This window comes from Martes martes (genome assembly GCF_963455335.1).
Source record: "Martes martes genome assembly, chromosome: 7".
Taxonomy (NCBI): domain Eukaryota; kingdom Metazoa; phylum Chordata; class Mammalia; order Carnivora; family Mustelidae; genus Martes; species Martes martes.
Genome location: NC_137894.1, coordinates 95,096,996 through 95,115,190, shown reverse-complemented (window position 1 = coordinate 95,115,190; position 18,195 = coordinate 95,096,996). Strand labels below are relative to the sequence as shown.

Below are 18,195 nucleotides of genomic sequence, written 5' to 3'. Positions count from 1 at the left end.
CCCCACTGAACAGAGAGCCCAATGTGGGGCTCAATTCCAGGACCCTGGGATTATGACCTGTGCAGTAGGTAGACACTTAACTGACTGAGCCACCCAGGCACCCCTACTATTGACCTTTTACAGAAAAAGTTAGCCAACCCCTGTTCTGTTCTGTACAGTGTATGCCATAATCATATCGATTAAATATAACTAATGAAAGAGATACCAAACTTCTCTTGGATTAGATATAGCATCCTTTTCTCTCTACACAATGTATTTTCATCCATGAAATTCATATCAAGTCCCTGAACAAACTTAAGTCTAATACCTTATTATACTATACCTAGCACCTTATTATACTATGTCTAGAAATGTACTCTGGAAGGAATAATTAATGCACTGTGTTTCTTCACATTTTACTTATATTTGAGTGATAACATTAGGAATCTTTACTGGTGTACAAGGTACCCCAAAGGCATGAGGCTGGAGGAATTGATGTTTCCTGAGAAGGTAAGTTGAGGCTCTGTAGGGAAATTGATTATTTGATGAATAGAGTTTTACCAGCTGGATAAGGAAGATGAGGTAACAAAGGCATGGCATGACGTATCAGCAACAACCAGAGTGTGAGCATGCTAAAGCTTGGTGTCCTGTATCCTTCGCCTCACCTCTCACATTCCCACAGACCACTGTGCACATATATGCATAATCCTTCATACAGTCACTTCATCTAGCTTCATTTGTAGTTTTACTACCTTATTTTTCATGGCCCTACCCTCTGTTTAATAAGTACAGGGACTTTCTTTTTAAGAAAAAAATGCCTTCTTTTATTTTAATCAATTCTGTGATTTAATTCTTTTTTTTTTTTCCTCCTCTTGTAAGGGAAAGGTAAAGCTGTCCAGTTATCAAAAAAATTCAAATTCCTTTTCTTGGGTGGACTACCATCAGTGTGCTTTCATGCAGCAAATCTCCCAGGTCCTAGGAACCACTTCCAGACACTGAAGCTCTTCTCAGGTCAAAAGACTCCTCTGCCTCCAGGAACTCCAAATGCTTCTGTCTTCTTTGGAGAACTTCTGGAATAGGTCATAGATCTTCTGCTGCTCTGAATCCCTGTAGAAGTAGTCAGTGGCTTCTGTCATTTCTGAAAAACTGATCTCAGAAAGCCCAGATTCACTTAGAACTTTAATCTCTTGAATCAAGGGACAAAGGTAACATCAGTCTTGCCTCTCCCCACAAGGTAAAGGGTGCTCCCGAAGTTCCACTGTCCACGACAGTGTAGTCACTCCTCAGCCTGGGTCAGCTCTCTTGGCTTCCAAAGCAGCTCAGTGAATACCAGCAGGTCAGCTAGGGTAAGAGGAGGCCCACGTTGGTGCCAGTGATGGACAGCACAGCCATGGCGTGCCTCTCAGACAGCTGCAACTGCCAGCACAGATCTGTCAGGCTCCCTGTGGTTGCTTTGTTGTGATTATTTTTTTTCTCTTTGGTTCAGTTTCAGAAACACATTTTAAACTATGCATTGCGCAAGCACATTGAATATAAGGAATTATAATTTAAACTACTTCTTTAAATAAAGCATTGAATCTTAAAAAAATACTTAAGCATCACTTAAGGAGCCAAATCATAAGCTGGTTATTTTAAATACAATTTATGGTGGTATTTAAGTTCTCATTTTTGTTCAAGAAAGAAATGGGCATTATACATGGCTACATAGTTTGATTGCAAAGATTAATTAATGTTTGTTATCTGTGGTGATTCATACTTTTCACAGCAGTCTTTTTCAAATTGTGATTCCAGCAAAAATTGTTATCTAATAATAAGGATATTAATTGGCATGCTGTTTAATGAATGAATTAATGCATAACATGTAGATAAATAAGGATAAGGAATTCTCATATTTTATCATCTATTTTTTATCATATACACTGCTCGTTTGTTCATTAAAGCCTCTGAAAAATACCCAAGACTATTGATTTGGTTCAACTCAACAGTTGCTAAACTCATATGATCATGGAAATCTTTTTGACTTTCCAAAGTTCTTTTTGACTTCAAAAAAATGAAATTAGGAAACACAACTCTACTACTTTTTATTATCCATATTCCACAGTCTGTGGCTTCTAAGAAAAGTTTCTATTTTCTCTTACTTATTAAATTTATTTTTCCTGTTTCTACAATTCTTAAACCTTGAAATTCTTTATTTTTCTTTTTAAAGATTTTATTTATTCATCTGAGAGAGAGAGAGAGAGAGCATGCGACAGGTAAGGGCAGGGAGAGGGAGAAGCAGGCTCCTTGCTGAGGCTTAATCCCAGAACCCTGGGATCATGACCTGAGCTGAAGGCAGACACAACCAACTGGGCCACCCACATGCCTCCAGATTATTTCTTTTCATGCACTATTATTTTGTAAAACACCTTCTTGTTACATATTCATCAAAAGTACCTATAATTTTTGGAATTATATAGAATAAGATATAGTTGCTTTCAATTTTTGTGTTTAACAAATTTTAATGCATTATTTCATTATCCTCTAGACAATTGTAGTTATATAAATAACTTTATTTGCATGAGGCACATAGCAGTTTATTGGCTTAACTCCAGTTTTTTGTTTGTTAGGTTTTTTGTAAATAATCTTATTTAGGCAAAAGGCATGTGGTAACATGTTAACAACGAGAACTAGAAATATCTGAACATAGTATTTGATCAATAACGTTTAGTTAAATGATAAACTATTCCATATCTACAGATTTTTCTCAATTTAAAATAATGGGTTGTTTTCTGTTTAGCCTTGTGTGGTATTCTCTAAGTAAGTTAGACAGATTAAAATGGTCCCCTCTTCATATTTTTAACCTAAGAAATTTTAATATCAATTCATGAACTCAATGAAATGCCTCAGTGAACTCCTTGCCTCTCTGTTTCTCGTAATTCTCTAATGGACAATGGAGGCTCGAAGCTGATGGAAAGCAGCAGGTTTGGGACCAACTCCAAATTCCTGCCACTTCCTTTCGTTGTGTCTTTTCTCAGAGGTTGGCCTTCTCTCTCAAGTTTCATTTTCTCTTAATCCATTACTTTCTTCCCTCCCAGAGGCCTACCTATACTATTCTCTGATGAGTATCCAATTCCAAAGACTAGTGTCTGCTTAATAGGACTTATTCACTTACTCCTCAGGTCTTTTCTGCTCCCCTTAACTCCTTCCAAAATCCCTGCTGTCTTTTCTTTCTAAATTTTTACTTTCCTGGAATCTGAGTGGCAAGTTCCACTTATGAAGTGCCACAGAAATACAAACTTGTATTCATCCCTGGGTCTCTTCTGTGCAGGTACAGTGCAATGCTCTGACTTCAGAAACAATCTGCCTTTTTAGAGGCCAGACGTGATTCAGTCCTGTAATTCTTTAATTGTGTGGCTATTAGAGTTCACTTCTGACAGCTATGCGTACCACCCCTTTCCTCCGTCTCCTCCTTTTCCTTCTTCCTCTTATTTCTCCACTTCCTCTTCTTCTTCCTCTTCTCTCCTTCTCATTCTACTTCTCCCTCTCTCTCCTTCTCCTTCTCCTCCTTTTTCTCCTTCTTCTTCTTCTTCTTCCTTTTTGCTGGGTACAGTATACATTATTGATGGTACATGACAAGGGAGGGCTACCCAAGCCCTTCCCCTTCTTCAAGAAACTGTGTAGAGGGGAATGATGAGTTGGGGCAAGGACTCCCCAGAAGCTCTTCCTCTTCCTCTCCTTCCTCTCTTGCTCTTACCGGTGCTGGTAATCCAGGGGTCTCTCTCCCTGGAGGCCATGTGGACCTTAAGGTCTGCAACCCAGTGCTATAGCCAAATTAATTGTCATACCAGGAAATGATCTTGACAAAGTAGTTATTGAGGGCAATGCAGCCCCAGCATCAAGGGTGGAAGAGTGGGTGTTATTGTTGAAGGTTCATGAGATAACCTTGTCCTCAATTAGCCCAGGATGCCCTTGAGAGGACCCTCTGATGCCTGCTTCACCATCTGGTGAATTTGGAAGCTTTCTCCATGTGGCCGGTTGATCCAAGACTGACACCTTGGGGGTGGGCGTATGGGGGCACTAAAGGCCATGGTGGTGAACTTCCCATTCAGTTCAGGGATGACCTTGCCTGTAGCCTTGCCAGTGTCAGAAGCAGGGATGATGTTCTGGGCAGCCCCTGAACCATCATGGCATGGTTCCAGAGGGACTGTCCACAGTCTTCTGGGTGGCAGTGATGGCATGGACTGTGGTCATGAGTCCCTCCGCAATACTGAAGTTGTTATGGATAACCTTGGTCAGAGGGACCAAGCATTTGGTGGTGCAGGAGGCATTGTGACAATCTTGAGGGAGTTGTCATACTTTTCATGGTTCACACCCATTACAAACATGGGGGCATCAGCAGGAGCAGAGATAATGACTCTCTTGGCCCCACCCTTCAGCTGAGCCCCAGCCTTCTCCAAAGTGGTGGAGACTCCACTGGGCTCCTCAACATACTGAGCAACAGCATCACCCCATTTGATATTGGCAAGTTCTCACTCTGGGAAGATATAGATGGGCTTTCCATTGATGACCCGTTTCCCATTTTCATCCTTGACTATGACATGGAATTTGCTGTGGGTGCAATCACAGTGGAATATGTAGAACATGTAGTTGAGGTCAATGAAGGATGATTGATGACAAAAACTTCCACTTTGTCAGAGCTAAAAGCAGCCCTAGTGACCAGGTGCTGAGTCTGGCCAAATTTGTTTATTCCAACCTTCACTACTGTGTCTCAGGGATGCAACTTGTATTTCACCAGAAGATACAGTTGTCTGTTGAAGGGAAGGCAGAGAGCTTGGTCCTTTTCTTCTTATGTGTGTGTTTATTTTCTTTCATTTTTCTTTGTAGTTATCAAAATGATGCAGACTTGCCTTCCATAGATTACATTTTCATGCTATTGATTGTTTCTTTTGCTGTGCAGAAATTTGTTAGTTTGATGTAGTTGTATTTCTTTATTTATGTTTTTATTGACTATAGTTTTGAAGTTATATCCATGAAATCATTATGGAGACTAATTTCATGAAACTTTTACCTGAAGTTTTATTCTAGGAATTTTAGAGATTTCGATCTTAAATTTAAATTTTCAATCCATGTTGAGTTGACTTTTGTGTATGTGTAATAATGGGTCTAATTTCATTCTTTTGGGTGTGGATATCTAGTTTTCCCAACACAATTTGTTGAAGAGATGATATTTTCCTCATTTTGTATTTCTGGCACTGTCAAAAATCAGTTGACCATATAAATGTGAGTTGATTAAATCATAATATTGAAAAACTGGAAATGCCCCCATGGACAGTTCACCATCCTTTGACACAACATGTAAAATAGCACAGATTATCTCTTCCTTATCAATGTTCATTCTATCATCTTCCAGAAAAGTGTTCATAAACTGTGTTTTCTTCCTTATTTTATACCTTAATAATATGCTTTTGAATGTATGCTTTTTTATTTAATAGTACATTTTCCTATTTTGCTGGACCATTATATTATGTGTTACCTATTTGCAGTAAGTTCTAAATACATTCCTCCATGTTTGTGTATCAGTAGGTGTCTAAAAATTTCTTTTCTATAGCCATCACTATATTTAGCAGGAGAAAATAAAAGGAAGTTTCATTCTAACCTTTACCTCAATAAAATTTTTATGTACTAATCCTTGAAAAAACAAATTAAGGCATTAATAAATAGAAATTTCTATCTGTGCAGACTAAAAACTTACTAGTAGCATATAAATATTGCTAGGTCAACAGAGTTAGATTTCTATATCTTAGTGATTGTTTTTACTGTTCCTACTCTGCTCCTCAATAGTATGGCTGCTTTACTGTAGAAAACTTCAGAGACCTTTTCATGCCTCAGTACTTGATAAGTATGAGGATAGGTTATAAAATGGCCCTTTGAAACTTTAAAGCATTACATTTTAAAACTCATCTAGTTGTATAATATATTGAGAGGAATAAAATTATCCATGAAGGGGAAATGTTAAATTAGAGAAATATATCACAAATTATCCATAAATTTGGTTATGCTTTACTCAAAGCAAAATATACCTCTTTCTTTTGTCCACATTCCAGAATATCCAAGATGTGATTAAAACTGGTGGATGTGTTTGCACCACATTCTGATTTTACCTGAATGAAAGTATATTTTGATGTCTTTTGCTATATAACAATGATTATAATTTAGAACTAAATAAACATATTTTAAGCAACAACAAAATATCAATAAAGTTTTAAAGCAGAACCTTTTATTAATTGGCTAAATAAATTATAGGCAAATGGAAATTCTACTTGTACTTGTGGTAAACATATAATGTGCCATACATACTATGCACATAAACATATGTAGTAAGTCTGAATCACACTGTGAGCCCATTTAATAAGTTAATTACTAAGTCTTGTTTTGTACTTATTAGAAACCAAATATATTGTTGGGAGCTGAAGTGTATCTACTGTCCATTTGCTGTCTTCAAGGAGCAGCCGTTTTATTTGAAAGGTTAAGGAAGCAATAGAGAGAAGAACCCACTTCAATATCCATAACCATAGTCCTGCCCCAGAAGATGATTATTCATCCTGACTGTGATATGTGTCACTTCTTGTCAGAAATTTTAAGAAATAAAAACTGATTTTCTATTATTCCTTTGTCCTCTGCTTAGAAAACTATATTCTGCAGCCCCAAATTATTCCATCATCCTGAACGATGTGTAGCAAACATACAGTGTGGGAAAGGAACACACTTGGTTTTGAAGAACATTGAGATTAAAAAAAAAAAAATTAAAGATTTATTTATTTGAGAAAGAGAGGGAGAGAGCAAACAGAGGGAGAGGCAGAGAGAGTGGGAGAGAGAATCTTAAGCAGACTCCACACTGAGGGCAGAGTCCACATAGGGCTTGATCTCATGACCCTGAGATCTTGACCTGAGCTAAAATCTTGACCTGAGCTAAAATCAAGAGTGTGATGTTTAACCAACTGAGGCACTCAGGCAGCCCAATAAGAATACCACTGAGATTTTAGAATTCTTAATACAGAATAACCAGGAACATCATAACAAATGAGACCAATGTGAAATACATAATCATTGTGAGTTCTTTATAATATTTTGTATCTTTTTTCAAATATGAAAAGAAACATGTTTATAGCAATAGATTTAAGCAACACAGATAGGCCTATGTTTTACCCTAAGATAAATGTGATTATTTCTTTCCTTTATCCCAAGTTTACTCAAAAGCAAAACACCATGACTTAAAATTCATCTTTCTACATAGATGCTATATTTATACAACTAGGAGCAAATACATAGAGTGTTTATTTACCCAACATTGTGTCATATTCTTTATATTGATCAGCAACTTTTCCCTATTTCTGTCTTTTAAGGGATGTATGTGATTCTCCACATGAGATATTCACAGTTACATGTCTTAGCATTGGGTCTTGCTATCAAGTGTATAAGCCACTTTCTATAATATATATATTTTTAAAAATTTATAATATTTAATAGAAATCTATAAAAATATTTCTCTGGGTAATCATGTATACATAGATTCATATTTAAATATATAGGAATACATACAGACTTTCCAATAAAATTGCACATATTTTACAATCTCCAAAGATTAGAATGTCATCATATAATTATTACAATGACAGAATAGTTTTCTTATAGAGGTACCTGGGTGGCTCAGTCAGTTGATGGTCTGACTCTTGGTTTTGGCTCAGGTCATGATCTCAGGGTCATGGGGTTGAACCCCACGTTGGGCTCTGCTCTCAGCTCAGAGTCTGTCATTCTCTGTCTGCTCCTTCCCCCTGCTTGCTCTTTCTTCCTTTCTTTAAAATAAATAAATAAGATTTTTTTTTAAAAAGAATAATTTTCTTATCACCTTTGGGTCACATTTTCTTCTTGAATTATAATTTGATTCTTTCTGTAAAATTATGAGCAAGACCTAAAGAGAATATGAATAACATGCTCTTTCCCACCATTGTTTAGCAAAAGTGTAAAAAGTCTTGAAATTTGAAATAAGTTGTATTTTAAGAAATGAATAAAGGGTCGAGTGGAAAGCAAAAGGTAATTTTAATACTGACTACAAATTATACCCTTTTACAGAAAACATTTCAGTTGAAACCATCATGTACAGTGAAAAATTCACCAACAATACAAAGAAAAGTAGAAAGATCTGGATTAAAAATAACTTCTATTCATTTATATTAGAGAAAGTAAGAGTATTGAAAGAATGGGCTGAGTTATTGAGAGCACCCATTAAGAAGCTCAAGTCAAATCCAGAAACTGGATTACAGAGTGGCTCATTGAGTGGGAGATAGAGGAAGGACTTTAAAAACAAACAGGAACCATGAAAATAAAGATGAAATTCTAAAATTACATGGATAAAACACTTTAAAAACATGAAATACTGAAGATGGCAGAGGAATAGCAGGCTGAGATGACATCAGGTAGCAGGAGTTCAGCTAGATAGTAATCAAACCATTCCAAACACCTACAAATCCAATAGGAGATTAAAGAGAAGAGCAGCAATTCTAGAAACAGAAAATTGACCACTTTCTGAAAGGTAGGACCTGCAGAGAAGCGAATCTGAAGCTACAGAAGATAGAACCTGGGGCGGGAGGGGGCACCTGGGTGGCTCAGTGGGTTAAAGCCTCTGCCTTCAGGTCATGATCTCAGGGTCCTGGGATCAAGCCCCACATCGGGCTCTCTGCTCAGTGGGGAGCCTGCTTCCTCCTCTCTCTCTCTGCCTGCCTCTCTGCCTACTTGTGATCTCTGTCTGTCAAATAAATAAATAAAATCTTTAAAAAAAAAACAAAAAAAGAACATGGGGTTGGGGAAGGGCTGGCTCCTGGCAAGCAGCAGAGCACGGGAGAACAAAATCAGAACTTTCAGAAGTCTGCTCCACTGAGGGACATAGCTCCAGAGGCTAAGTAGGGGTGGAGCCCTGGCAGGGACAGCGTGGTGTCAGGTCCCACGGGGTCACAGAAGCATAAGGGGTCTCTGAGTGTAGCACAGCTTGCAGGTATTAGAGTGGGGAAGTAGGCTACAGAGACAGAACAGAGGAGTGAACTCTCAGTTTGGGTTACCATAAACTGTGATCTGTGGCACAATCAGACCACTGCTCCTTGAGCAGGGACCCACAAGTGGCAGATCCAGGGAAATACCCCTGGAAGAGTGGCAGGGATCTGCTGGGTTTGGATACTCCAAATGGGGCTATGTGCCAGAGACAGAAATGCTCAGTCACAGGCCGGGTGAGCTCGGAACATGGCTGGAGACCAGGGAGATGAGAGGGATTGAGTGCTTTTCTCCAAGGGTGCACTGAGGAGTGGGGCCCCAAGCTCTCAGCAACTCTGAGCCAGAGATTGGGAGGCCACCCTTTTAATTCTGTCCTCCAGAGCTCTATGAAAAGTGTTCAGGGAACAAAAGCTCCCAAGAGAGAACTGGGAGCAGATTACTTAACCCGGCCCCTGGCAAGGGAGGTGCAATTCCACCTGGGGCAAAGACACTTGAGAATCATTACAACAGGCCCCTCCCCCAGAAGATCAGCAAGAAATCCATCCAAGACCAAGCTCATGGATCAAGGAGAACAGTGGAATTCCAGAGGAGGGGAAAGCAAAGCAAGGAATTCATGGCTCTCTCCCCATGACTCTTTCGTCTTGCAAAGTTAATTAAATTTCTCTAATTTTATTTTTTATTCTAATTTTTTTAACTTTTACTCTTTCCTCTTTTAACTTTAACTAGTTAATCTTAATAATATTTTTCTTAAAAATATTTTTGAACCTTTATTATTATAGTCATATTTTATCCTTCATTCTATTTAACTTTATTTTTATATACACATAGGATTTTTTCTTCTAAAAAATTTTGGCAACTCCTTTTTTAGAATTTTTTTAAAAAATTTTCATCTTTACAGACATACTCCATCCCTTCATCATGTTTACCCTTATTCGTGTGTGTATGTATCTATATATACTCGTGTATATGTCCTTATTTGTCCTTATTTGTGTGTGTATGTATATATATATACACATACATATGTGTGTATGTATATACATATGTATATGTATATATATACACATACACATATCTCATATGTATATATGTCCTTATTTGTCCTTATTTGTGTGTGTATGTGTGTATATATATATACACATACATATGTATATACATACATACATATGTATGTGTATATATATATACACACATACACACACAAATAAGGACAAATAAGGACATATACATAGTTTTTCTTTCTTTAACATTTTGGGAGGTAGTTTCTTCTAAGAGACCAAAATACTCCCAAAATCAAGTGGGTGGCTCTGATCTATTCATCAGTCTAATATATGTATTTTCTTTTTTCTTTTTCTTTCTTTTTTTTTTAATTTTTTTAAACTTCTTTGTACCCCCCTTTCTTCTTAATTTGGGGTCTCTTCTGATTTGATTAATGCACATTTTTCTGGGGTCTTTGCCACCCTTTTAGTATTTTATTCTCTAGTTCATATATTCTTATCCAGATAAATGACAAGGCGGAAAAACTCACCACAAAAAAAAGAACAAGAGGCAGTACCAAAGGCTAGGGACCTAATCAATACAGACGTTGGTAATATGTTCAGAATGATGATTCTCAAGGTGCTAGCTGGGCTCGAAAAAGGCATGGAAGACATTAGAGAAACCCTGTCTGCAGTAATAAAAGCCCTTTCTGGAGAAATAAAAGAACCAAAATCTAACCAAGCTGAAATTTAAAAAGCTATTAATAAGATGCAATAAAAAATGGAGGTTCTTACTGCTAGGATAAATGAGGCAGAAGAGAGAATTAGTGATAAAGAAGACCAAATGACAGAGAATAAAGAAACTGAGCAAAAGACAGACAAACAACTACTGGACCACGAGGGAAGAATTTGAGAGATAAGTGATACCATAAGAAAAACAATATTAAAATAATTGAGATACCAGAAGAAGAAGAAAGAGAGAGGGGGGCAAAAGTTATATTGAAACAAATTATTGTAGAGAATTTCCCTAATATGGCAAAGGGAACAAACATCAAAATCCAGGAGGCACAGGGAACCCTGCTCAAAATCAATAAAAATAGGTCTACACCCCGTCATCTAACAGTAAAACTTATAAGTCTTAGTGAGAAGGAGAAAATCCTGAAAGCAGCCCGGGACAAGAAGTCTGCAACATACCATGGTAAAAATATCAGATTGGCAGCAGACTTGTACACAGAGACCTGGCAGGCCAGAGAGAACTGGCATGATATATTCAGAGCACTAAATGAGAAAAACATGCAGACAAGAATACTATAACCAGCTAGGTTATCATTGAAAATAGAAAAAAAGCTTCCAGGACAAACAAAAACTAAAAGAGTTTATAAACGCCAAACCAGCCCTACAGGAAATATTGAAAGGGGTCCTCTAAGCAAAGAGAGAGCCTAAAAGTAGTAGACCAGAAAGGAACAGAGACAATATACAGTAATAATCACCTTACAGGCAACACAATGACACTAAATTCATATCTTTCAATAGTTACCCTGAATGTAAGTGGGCTAAATGCCCCAATCAAAAAACAGCTATCAGAATGGATTAAAAAAAAACAAAACCCATCAATATGCTGTCTATAAGAAACACATTTTAGACCCAAGGACACCTCCAGATTTAAAGTGAGGGGGTGGAAAACAATTTACCATGGTAATGGACACTAAAAGAAAGCTGGGGTAGCAATCCATATATCAGGTATAAGCCAAAGACTATAATAAGAGTTGAGGAAGGACACTATATCATACTCTAAGGGTCTGTCCAACAAAAAGATCAAACAATTTTTAGTATCTATGTCCCTAACATGGGAGCATCGAACTATATAAACCAATTAGTAACAAAATCAAAGAAACACATTGACACTAATACAATAGAAATAGGGGACTTTAATACTCCCCTCACTGAAATGGACAGATCATCCAAGCAAAAGATCAAGAAGGAAATAAAGGCCTTAAATGATACACTGGACCAGATGGACATCACAGATGTATTCAGAACATTCCATCCCAAAACAACAGAATACACATTCTTCTCTAGTGCACATGGAATATTCTCCAGAATAGATCATACCCTGGGTCACAAATCATATCTCAACTGGTACCAAAAGATTGGGATCATTCCCTGCCTATTTTCAGACCACAATGCTCTGAAGCTAGAACTCAATCACAAGAGGAAATTTGGAAAGAAACCAAATACATGGAGACTAAACAGCATCCTTCTAAAGAATGAATTTGCCAACCAGGAAATTAAAGAAGAATTGCAAAAATTCATGGAAACAAATGATATGAAAACACAACTGTTCAAAATCTTTGGGAAACAGCAAAGGCACTCCTGAGAGGAAAATATATAACGATACAAGCCATTCTCAAGAAACAAGAAAGGTCTCAAATACACAACCTAACCCTACACCTGAAGGAGTTTGACAAAGAACAACAAAGAAAGCCTAAACTGTGCAGGAGAAGAGAAATAAAGATCAGAGCAGAAATCAATGAAATAGAAACCAAAAAAAAAAAAAAAAGAAAGAACAAATCAATGGAACTAGGAGCTGGTTCTTTGAAAGAGTTAATAAGATTGATAAACCCCTGATCAGACTTATCAAAAAGAAAAAAGACTCAAATAAATAAAATCATGAATGAAAGAGGAGAGATCACAACCTACATCAAAGAAATGCAAACAATTATAAGAACATATTATGAGTAAGTATACGCCAGCAAATTTGATAATCTGGAAGAAATGGATGCATTCCTAAAAATGTATAAGCTACCAGAACTAAACCAGAAAGAAATAGAAAACCTGAACAGACCCATAACCAGTAAGGAGATTGAAGTAGTCATCAAAAATCTCCCAAAAAACAAGAGCCCGGGACCCAACGGCTGCCCAGGGGAATTCTACCAACCATTTAAAGAATTAATTCCTATTCTCCTGAAACTGTTCTAAAAAATAGAAATGGAAGGAAAACTTCCAAACTAATTTCATGAAGCCAGCATTACCTTGATCCCAAAACCAGACAAAGACTCCATCAAAAAGGAGAATGACAGACCAATATCCTTGATGAACACAGATGCGAAAATTCTCACTAAAATACTAGTCAATAGGATCCAACAGAACATTCAAAGGATTATTCACAAAGACCAACTGGATTTATTCCTGGGCTGCAAGATTGCTTCAAAATCTGCAAATCAATCCATGTGATACAATACATTAATAAAAGAAAGAACAAGAACCATATGACACTCTCAATAGATGCTGAAAAAGCATTTGACAAAGTACAGCATCCTTTCTTGATTGAAACTCTTCAAAGTGTAGGGATAGAGGGTAGATACCTCAATATCATCAAAGCCATCTAAAAGAAACCCACAGCGAATTTCATTCTCAATGGGGAAAAACTGAGAGCTTTTCCCCAAAGATCAGGAACACGGCAGGGATGTCCATTATCACCACTGCTATCAGCATAGTACTAGGAGTCCTAGCCTCAGCAATCAGACAACAAAAAGAAATTAAAGGCATCCAAATCAGCAAAGAGGAAGTCAAACTATCACTCTTTGCCGATGATATGATACTACATGTGGAAAACCCAGAAGACTCCACCCCAAAACTGCTAGAACTCATATGGAATTCAGTACTGTGTCAGGATATAAAGTCAATGCACAGAAATCATTTGCATTTCTATACACAACAACAAGACAAAAGAAAGAGAAATTAAGGAGTCAATCCCATTTACAATTGCACCAAAACCGTAAGATACCTAGGAATAAACCTAACCAAAGAGGCAAAGACTCTGTACTCAGAAAACTATAAAGTACTCATGAAGGAATTTGAGGAAAACACAAAGAAATGGAAAAATGTTCCATGCTCATGGATTGGAAGAACAAATATTGTGAAAGGTTTATGCTACCTAAAGCAATCTACACATTTAATGCAATCCCTACCAAAATACCATCCTTTTTTTTTTTTTTCCAAAGAAATGGAACAAATAGTCCTAAAATTTATATGGAACCAGAAAAGACCCCAAATAGCCAGAAGAATGTTGAAAAAGAAAGCCAAAGTCGGTGGCATCACAATTCCAGACTTCAAGCTCTATTACAAAGCTGTCATCATCAAGACAGTATGGTACTGGCACAAAAACAGACATATAGATCAATTCAATGGAACAGAATAGAGAACCCAGAAATAGACCCTCAACTCTATGGTCAACTAATCTTCGACAAAGCAGGAAGGAATTTCCAATGGAAAAAAGACAGCCTCTTCAACAAATGGTGCTGGGAAAATTGGACAGCCACATGCAGAAAAATGAAATTGGACTCTTTCCTTACACCACACATGAAAATAGACTCAAAATGGATGAAGCACCTCAATGTGAGAAAGGAATCCATCAAAATCCTTGAGGAGAATGCAGGCAGCAACCTCTTTGACCTCAACCACAGCAACTTCTTCCTAGGAACATCGCCAAAGGCAATGGAAGCAAGGGCAAAAATGAACTATTGGGATTTCATCAAGATCAAAAGCTTTTGCACAGCAATGGAAGCAGTTAACAAAACCAAAAGACAACTGACAGAATGGGAGAAGATATTTGCAAACGACATATCAGATAAAGGGCTAGTATCCAAAATCTATAAAGAGCTTAGCAAACTCAATACCCAAAGAACAAATAATTCAGTGAAGAAATGGGCAGAGGACATGAACAGACATTTCTGCAAAGAAGACATCCAGATGGCCAACAGACACATGAAAAAATGCTCCACATCACTCGGCATCAGGGAAATACAAATCAAAACCACAATGAGATACCACCTCACACCAGTCAGAATGGCTAAAATTAACAAGTCAGAAAATGACAGATGCTGGTGAGGATGTGGAGAAAGGGGAACCCTTCTACACTGTTGGTGGGAATGAAAGTGCAGCCACTCTGGAAAACAGCATGGAGGTTCCTCAGAAAGTCGAAAATAGAGCTACTCTATAACCCAGTGATCTCACTACTGGATATTTACCCTAAAGATAAGAATGTAGTGATCCGAAGGGGCACGTGCACCCGAATGTTTATATCAGCAATGTCCACAATAGCCAAACTATGGAAAGAACCTAGACGTCCATCAACAGATGAATGGATAAAGAAGAGTGGTATATATATACAATGGAATACTATGCAGCCATCAAAAAACTCCAAAATCTTGCCATTTGTGATGACGTGGATGGAACTAGAAGGTATTATGCTGAGCAAAATAAGCAAAATTATCATATGACCTCCCATATATGAGGAAGTTGAGAGGCAAAGTGGGTGGTTGGGGAGTAGTCAAGGAAAAAAATGCAACAAGATGGGATTTGGAGGGAGACAAACCATAAGACTCTTAATCTCACAAAACAAACTAAGGGTTGCCAGGGGAGGAGGGTAGAGAGACGGTGGTTGGGTTATGGGCACAGGGGAGGGTATGTACTATGGTGAGTGCTGTGAAGTGTATAAACCGGGCAATTCGCAGACCTGCACCCCTGGGGCTAATAATACATTATATGTTAATAAAAAATAAAAATTCAAAAAAAAAAAACCTATGAAATACCAAACAATGTTACAACTGTATAGCTGGCTTACATTTGGAATGTACAAATGCCCACAATTAATAAAGCAATGAAACCTATTTATAAGTCAATCTTTAAGTCAATCCAGGAAAAAACAAACAAACAAAAACTCGCAACTGAAAGAAGTGGCCTTATTAACTAGAAGAGGAATACTCATGGGGCGGCTGGGTGGCTAAGTCAGTTAAACATTTGCCTTCAGCCCTGGTTATGATCCCAGCATCCTGGGATCCAGCCCTGCACTGAACTCCTGTTCAGCAGAGAATCTACTTCTCCCTCTTTCACTACCCTGGCTTGTGCTCTCTCTCCCTCTCTCTGTCAAATAAATAAATAAAGTCTTTAAAAAACAAAAAAAGGAAGATAAATATTCATGAATGTTTACTTAATTCCTATTAACTTTGCTTTGAAGCAAAATCATTTTTTTTCATTTTAGCAGTAAAATGATTATTACAGGGATAGAAACATATTTATTCCTATATCTGAGGGATGCCATTATTCATTTGTAAATCTCAAAAATAATGTCCAGAGGGGAGATAACAAACTGAACTGCATGTTTATTTTCCTCTCAGCAAATATTGAGATTTATTTTGTGGGATCTTCTAGAATTACTCTAAATGATAACAATTCTGGTTTAGAAATTCAAATCACAGCAGCAAATTTATGTAAATTAGTTGATAAACTACCTGCCGTATAAGTATTACATAGACACTAAATGAGTGGTATTGCTTACAACTACTTAAATTATCAGACATTTTAGTATCATGCACAGGTGTAAATAAGAAAGAATACTGGAAAAGGAAGAGCAAGTAACCCTTTATGGGGTTTTCATTTCGAAAGTTTGGTTTCACTACTTCTGTAATAAATTCACTAGTTCAAAACACTGCCCCATCAAGCATTTTAAGTGTCAGTCTTTGTCTGTGAAGTAGTATGGCTTCAAGTATACTTAAGGAAATAACACTGTGGATGCAGGCATTATCCTAAGACAGCCAAGATACCACCACATCATCATAAAAATGTGGTGGCTCCTAAAAAATGAATGTAATAGAGTGTGGAAGTATAGAAGATACTGAAGTTGAAGATAATAATGATCAGGCAGGCTTCAACCATAGGTGGGAACCTCTAAGACTCTGTTGGATCAAAGAAATCAAAGAAGTGTCTCAGATGCAGAAGCTTCTAGAATCTAATTAGTTCATTCTACAGCAATGGAAAAGATACATTATCTACTCCATTTCACTGTCAAATCCTCAATTCCTTTCTATCTACGCTGCTTTATAGAATTTGCACAGAACACAAGTCCTTTGGGTCTGCACTGAGATGCTCAAATTTACCCTTCTGGGCCAGTGGTGTGGCTTTTTTAGAACCACTGGCTTGTCATGACAAGTACTCGTCCTCTAAGTCCAATACAAATTGTGAGATTGAAGTGAACCCAAAGATACAAGATTCCAAATGGGCTCTGTATAGAAATAAACTAAGCTTCTAAAAGAAATTATTGTCTCATCTACTTAAAATATGAGAGGAGCTTCTCAAATTTGGCAAATACATCCTATACTTTTTCTCTGGATGGTCCTTTTCCAAAATGACTATGATTAGATGCCCATTTATCCTTCAATATTGTTTTTATCCTGATTTCACCAATTAGTTGCTCTTTTTAAAATTTCGTACTTTTTGGGGTGCCTGGGTGGCTCAGTGAGTTAAGCCTCTGCCTTTGGCTCAGGTCATGATCTCAGGGTCCTGAACTCAAGCCCCACATTGGGCTTTCTGCTCAGCAGGGAGCCTGCTTCCCCCTCTCTCTGCCTTCTTCTCTGCCTACTTGTGATCTCTCTCTGTCAAATAAATAAATGAAATCTTTTTTAAAAAATTTCATACTTTTTTCCCTAATTCTAATATTGCTTCTATCAAATTTCATTTTAATTAATTATTTTGGGTTCTGTGTATATCAATCAACTCTGAAATTATTAATGGAAAGACTATCTCATAACTTTTATATTTTTTCCCATGTAATTCTTATTAAAGAATAGAAAATCATGTGGCGACTTAGTAGCTATTCGATAAACATCTCTCTGGGTGGTTGGGTAGAGGGTGTGGCAACCCTACTTTTCATAAAATAAATGTTTCTGATTAATTTAGTGCAACTTTTCTCTTAGGGAATTAGCTCTGTAATTTGCTGCCAGGCTTGAATACTGCTCTGGCTACCTTAAAATCTGAATTCTGGCCTTTGTGTCATGATATGAGCCATCTTCTCAGACTCCAGCCTGACCTTGACTAACACCTAAACCAGCTGTCTACACGGCTTGTATCTGGCCTGTCTTTGATCCACCCCCAGCTACTTACATGTCATGCTTCACAATATCTCCTTTCTACACCTGTCATCTTCTCAGGTTGTGCCAAGAATTTGCAGCATGATTTTTCAACCAGTTTCCAAAATGTGTGATAAGTTATGACCTGAGATATTAATCCACTTTTCTTTTGATTAAATTGCCTCAGCTCATTTAATGTTCTCCATAGTTCACAATTTCTAATTGTGAACAGAATTTCCAATCATTTCTCTTTGTTCCTAAAAGATCTGATATAGTGATGGCTTTGTATGATCCAACTTGTCAACTTAAATTAA

At 37.3% G+C, this 18,195-nt stretch overlaps 1 pseudogene across 1 annotated transcript in view; it reads right to left on the bottom strand.

Annotated features, from left to right (window-relative positions):
• Positions 1-1,320: 1,320 nt before the first annotated feature.
• Positions 1,321-18,195, bottom strand: part of LOC308346706 (glyceraldehyde-3-phosphate dehydrogenase-like) — a 125,574-nt pseudogene continuing 108,699 nt past the window's right edge. The window contains exons 2-3 of the transcript in view: positions 3,713-4,725; positions 1,321-1,454 (exon numbers count right to left, since the gene is read on the bottom strand). The product of the transcript in view is annotated as a glyceraldehyde-3-phosphate dehydrogenase-like (transcript). The remainder of the gene's footprint in view (positions 1,455-3,712; positions 4,726-18,195) is intronic.